This window comes from Diorhabda sublineata, unplaced genomic scaffold (assembly GCF_026230105.1).
Source record: "Diorhabda sublineata isolate icDioSubl1.1 unplaced genomic scaffold, icDioSubl1.1 Dsub_168, whole genome shotgun sequence".
Lineage (NCBI taxonomy): Eukaryota > Metazoa > Arthropoda > Insecta > Coleoptera > Chrysomelidae > Diorhabda > Diorhabda sublineata.
Window position 1 is genome coordinate 30,001 of NW_026614098.1, and position 5,159 is coordinate 35,159.

The 5,159-nt window shown below is 39.5% G+C and overlaps 3 non-coding genes across 3 annotated transcripts in view; all 3 read right to left on the reverse strand.

The window, feature by feature from the left end:
* Positions 1–939, reverse strand: part of LOC130452094 (large subunit ribosomal RNA) — a 4,100-nt gene extending 3,161 nt beyond the window's left edge. The window contains exon 1 of the ribosomal RNA XR_008910853.1: positions 1–939. This exon is cut by the window's left edge and continues 3,161 nt beyond it. This is a non-coding gene — a ribosomal RNA (large subunit ribosomal RNA).
* A 633-nt stretch (positions 940–1,572) lies between these two features.
* Positions 1,573–1,728, reverse strand: LOC130452091 (5.8S ribosomal RNA). Its single transcript, XR_008910850.1, has one exon. It is a non-coding gene; the product is annotated as a 5.8S ribosomal RNA (ribosomal RNA).
* Positions 1,729–2,888: 1,160 nt separating this feature from the next.
* Positions 2,889–4,810, reverse strand: LOC130452093 (small subunit ribosomal RNA). The gene has a single exon (XR_008910852.1). It is a non-coding gene; the product is annotated as a small subunit ribosomal RNA (ribosomal RNA).
* Between the last annotated feature and the right edge of the window lie 349 nt (positions 4,811–5,159).

A 5,159-nucleotide genomic window follows, 5' to 3' on the forward strand; every position in this document is an offset into this window, starting at 1 on the left:
TTCCCAATGACTCGCGCACATGCTAGACTCCTTGGTCCGTGTTTCAAGACGGGTCCTGAAATTACCCAAATCGATAGCGTCGTTGATCGGCGTTTCGAAACGAGGTCTGTTCGAGAACACCGTAACCAACAGTCGTTCCGGGACAGAATCGGCATTATGTCCGATTACCGTCAAACACGAAACGCTCTTGCTACGGGCCGAACGCTAATTATAATTTAGCGGCCCCGCGCCATATTATTTGTACCGTCGAGCGAGTCTGTCGGAATATCGAGGGTCCGCATGAAAAAATCAAGTGGTCTCCACCTCGAGTCTTAAACAGACACCCAACGGATCACGACGTCCTACTAGAGGAAAAGTGCACGCGTTCGATATCGATTAGAAAAACGTAAAACGCGATTTATTGTGTTGCCGAAACAACAACAATATCCGTCATACAAACGTTCAACTTCAATTATCGAAACGCGAATGAATTTCCTCTTTCGACCTTTCGGGTTTCTCAGGTTTACCCCTGAACGGTTTCACGTACTCTTGAACTCTCTCTTCAAAGTGCTTTTCAACTTTCCCTCACGGTACTTGTTCGCTATCGGTCTCGTGGTCATATTTAGCCTTAGATGGAGTTTACCACCCACTTAGGGCTGCACTCTCAAGCAACCCGACTCTCAGGAGAGATCCTCACGCAATCGGCAACGGTCGCTACGGGCCTGGCACCCTCTATGGGCTGTGGCCCCGTTCAAGAAGGACTTGGACGCGCCGCACGATCTCGTGATAAACGGATCCTCCCTAACACCACATTTCCCGGTGGCCGATATCGACCACGGGATTCGGTGCTGGGCTTTTCCCTGTTCGCTCGCAGCTACTAAGGGAATCCTAGTTAGTTTCTTTTCCTCCGCTTAGTAATATGCTTAAATTCAGCGGGTAATCTCACCTGCTCTGAGGTCGATATATTATAATATATCTATAATATTTAAATACAATTCGCTAAAATATCACAAAAAAAAAACGTGTGTTTAATCACATTATATGAAATATAACATTATTTGTTTTTATTTATAGAGGCGGCAGAGCAAGTTATACATATATATATATATATATATATATATATATATATATATATAAATTCATATATTTTGTCGATACAGTATAAATGATATAAAAAAAAACACTGGTCAGACGTCCAGTCTTCGAAACTTTATTATTTCTCTCGGACACGACGACCGCGTTATCATTTTAAATATATATAATATATACACTTATTTATCGACTATATATACGTAAATATAACTCTACCAAACAAATTTTATGTATTTCATATAAAAATACACACGATCAATTTATGGTAGTAATAGCGTCGTTGTGTTCAAAAATTGCGCAAATTTTTTCTATAAAAAATTTACGCTGCTTTTCGCATTTTAGGATGCCGCACAAAAAAAAAATACGCACAAGTTTATAGTATGTGCGTGTGTTTTCTTTTAGTGTGCGTTATTGTGTCTCACACATCCAACACGCTTAGTCATTTATTTTTCTATAATAAATTGAAAAATTTTAAATTCTAAGCAGTCTTTTAAATTGATACGACCCTCAGTCAGGAGTGGTCCGGGAACGAGTATCCGAGGACCGCAATGTGCGTTCGAAATGTCGATGTTCATGTGTCCTGCAGTTCACAAGTTGACGCGCAATTAGCTGCGTTCTTCATCGACCCACGAGCCAAGTGATTCACCGTTCAGGGTAATCATTTTATTATGTCGTTTTCTCATATTCTATTCGTCGTATTTTTAATATTTGATTATTAAATTAATAATAATATTATAATATTTTATACGCGTATAGAATTATCTAACGACATTTATATAATATATATATATATATATATATATATATATTATTTATTAAATGGTAATTATATATAAATTTTAGAGAAATTATAATATCGTACTTAAAAATATCCGATAAATTTTAACCGCTGCACATGTTTTATTACAAACGAGGCGCGCATAGACAGATATCTCGCACGATATATTCCTCTTAATTATTACAAGTTTTTTAATCTTGAAAGTTTTATACAAATTTCGACACGGTCGGGCGTAAATCTTCGAACACCTTCGAAATAATACGTGAAATATTATTTCTAAAACGAATTTTTATACATATCGAAAGAATCGACACGTGCTTAAAAGTTTCGTTTAGGTACCCGGATGAAGAAAATGTCTTATCATCTCACATAATCATCATCACATATAATATTGTCGAAATTTTTTTGTATTACCTTCGATCGATAAAAAACTTATGTAATAATAAAAAAACGAAATAAAATTTCTCCATAAAAATACAGAAGACAGACACACACGACGACAACAACAACAACAACAACAACAGACGACGTTTCAATAATCTATATATTTTTCGTTTATTATAATAACGATTCTTTATATTAGAACGTTTTTAGTTAACAAGAAATTTTGTTAATGATCGTTCTGTCAATCGTTAATATATATATATATAATAATAAAAATATATTGTTACTACTATTGTGTCGTCATCGTCGTTCGTCGTCGTCGTCGTCGTCGACTCCTTCTACTAATCTATGATAAAAATTTTTCGTTATTTTTACTGTAAATTTATATATGTAGATATATATTTTATAGACGTATGAAATATATTTATCTTTTTTTTTTTTAAATATTATTCGAAACTTGTTCGAATTTTATAAAAAAAAAAAAAAAAAATTTCAATATATATACATCATATATTTATATCATATATAAATTTTCTTTTGAAGAGTTCGATTATTTTGTAGAAAAGAAAAATTTCTTTCACAATTATATATAATATAATAATACAGACTTGATTTCGTTTTTTTATTTTTTGTTTAAAAACGAACAAATACTCTGTAATGATCCTTCCGCAGGTTCACCTACGGAAACCTTGTTACGACTTTTACTTCCTCTAAATGATCAAGTTTGGTCATCTTTCCGAAGCATCGGCGACGCCGAAACGCCACCGCGCTCAGTCCGAAGACCTCACTAAATCATTCAATCGGTAGTAGCGACGGGCGGTGTGTACAAAGGGCAGGGACGTAATCAACGCGAGCTTATGACTCGCGCTTACTGGGAATTCCTCGTTCATGGGGAACAATTGCAAGCCCCAATCCCTAGCACGAAGGAGGTTCAGCGGGTTACCCGGGCCGCTCGGCCAGGGAGGACACGCTGATTCCTTCAGTGTAGCGCGCGTGCGGCCCAGAACATCTAAGGGCATCACAGACCTGTTATTGCTCAATCTCGTGCGGCTAGAAGCCGCCTGTCCCTCTAAGAAGAATTATTTGTACGCCGACAGTAAAAACCGCGAACGGCAAGAGCCGAAACTCAATACCGACGGGCCTTTGGGATGTCGAAATACGCCTAGTTAGCAGGCTAGAGTCTCGTTCGTTATCGGAATTAACCAGACAAATCGCTCCACCAACTAAGAACGGCCATGCACCACCACCCACCGAATCAAGAAAGAGCTCTCAATCTGTCAATCCTTCCGGTGTCCGGGCCTGGTGAGGTTTCCCGTGTTGAGTCAAATTAAGCCGCAGGCTCCACTCCTGGTGGTGCCCTTCCGTCAATTCCTTTAAGTTTCAGCTTTGCAACCATACTTCCCCCGGAACCCAAAAGCTTTGGTTTCCCGGAAGCTGCCCGCCGAGTCATCGGAGGAACGTCGGCGGATCGCTAGCTGGCATCGTTTATGGTTAGAACTAGGGCGGTATCTGATCGCCTTCGAACCTCTAACTTTCGTTCTTGATCAATGAAAGCGTTTTTGGCAAATGCTTTCGCTTCTGTCCGTCTTGCGACGATCCAAGAATTTCACCTCTAACGTCGCAATACGAATGCCCCCATCCGTTCCTATTAATCATTACCTCGGGGTTCCGAAAACCAACAAAATAGAACCGAGGTCCTATTCCATTATTCCATGCACACAGTATTCAGGCAAAATTTTGGCCTGCTTTAAGCACTCTAATTTGTTCAAAGTAAACGTGCCGGCCCACCTCGACACTCAGTCAAGAGCACCGCGGCGGGATTGAGTTGGGCCGCCCTTGCGAGCTAAGCCCACCGGCAGGACGTCCCACGACACGCCAGTTGACACCGCGTACGATGAACCAGCGGCGTGGGACACAGATTCGACTACGAGCTTTTTAACCGCAACAACTTTAATATACGCTATTGGAGCTGGAATTACCGCGGCTGCTGGCACCAGACTTGCCCTCCAATTGATCCTCGTTAAAGGGTTTAGAGTGTACTCATTCCGATTACGGGGCCTCGGATGAGTCCCGTATCGTTATTTTTCGTCACTACCTCCCCGTGCCGGGAGTGGGTAATTTGCGCGCCTGCTGCCTTCCTTGGATGTGGTAGCCGTTTCTCAGGCTCCCTCTCCGGAATCGAACCCTGATTCCCCGTTACCCGTTACAACCATGGTAGGCGCAGAACCTACCATCGACAGTTGATAAGGCAGACATTTGAAAGATGCGTCGCCGGTGCGAGACCGTGCGATCAGCGAAAAGTTATTCAGAGTCACCAAATTGTACGATGACGAGCAAGCCCGCCACCGATTGGTTTTGATCTAATAAAAGCGCTCCTTCCGTCTCCGGTCGGAACTCTGTTTGCATGTATTAGCTCTAGAATTACCACAGTTATCCAAGTAAATGTGGGTACGATCTAAGGAACCATAACTGATTTAATGAGCCTTTCGCGGTTTCACCTTAATTTGGCTTGTACTGAGACATGCATGGCTTAATCTTTGAGACAAGCATATGACTACTGGCAGGATCAACCAGGGAACTACTATTTGTGTATTTTATATATAATAAAACTATTATCGAAAAAGTTTTAATAACAATATCCACCACATAATGTGAGGATGAGAATTATGATGACGTTTTTTCATATTACATATATTTTATATTTATACACATAATATTTTATATTCATCTATATTCTCGTATATAATAAACACATTGTTATTTACTTTTTCGTTTGCGTGGTGTTTGCTGCGCTTATTATTGAAAATATATAATTTTCGGCGCCACGCTTTATATATTATAATATATTTTTCTTATATTTCATAAAATTTTCACCGAATCGACTATAAATTTATCTAAAATTTAATCGAAATGATATTTTAAATAA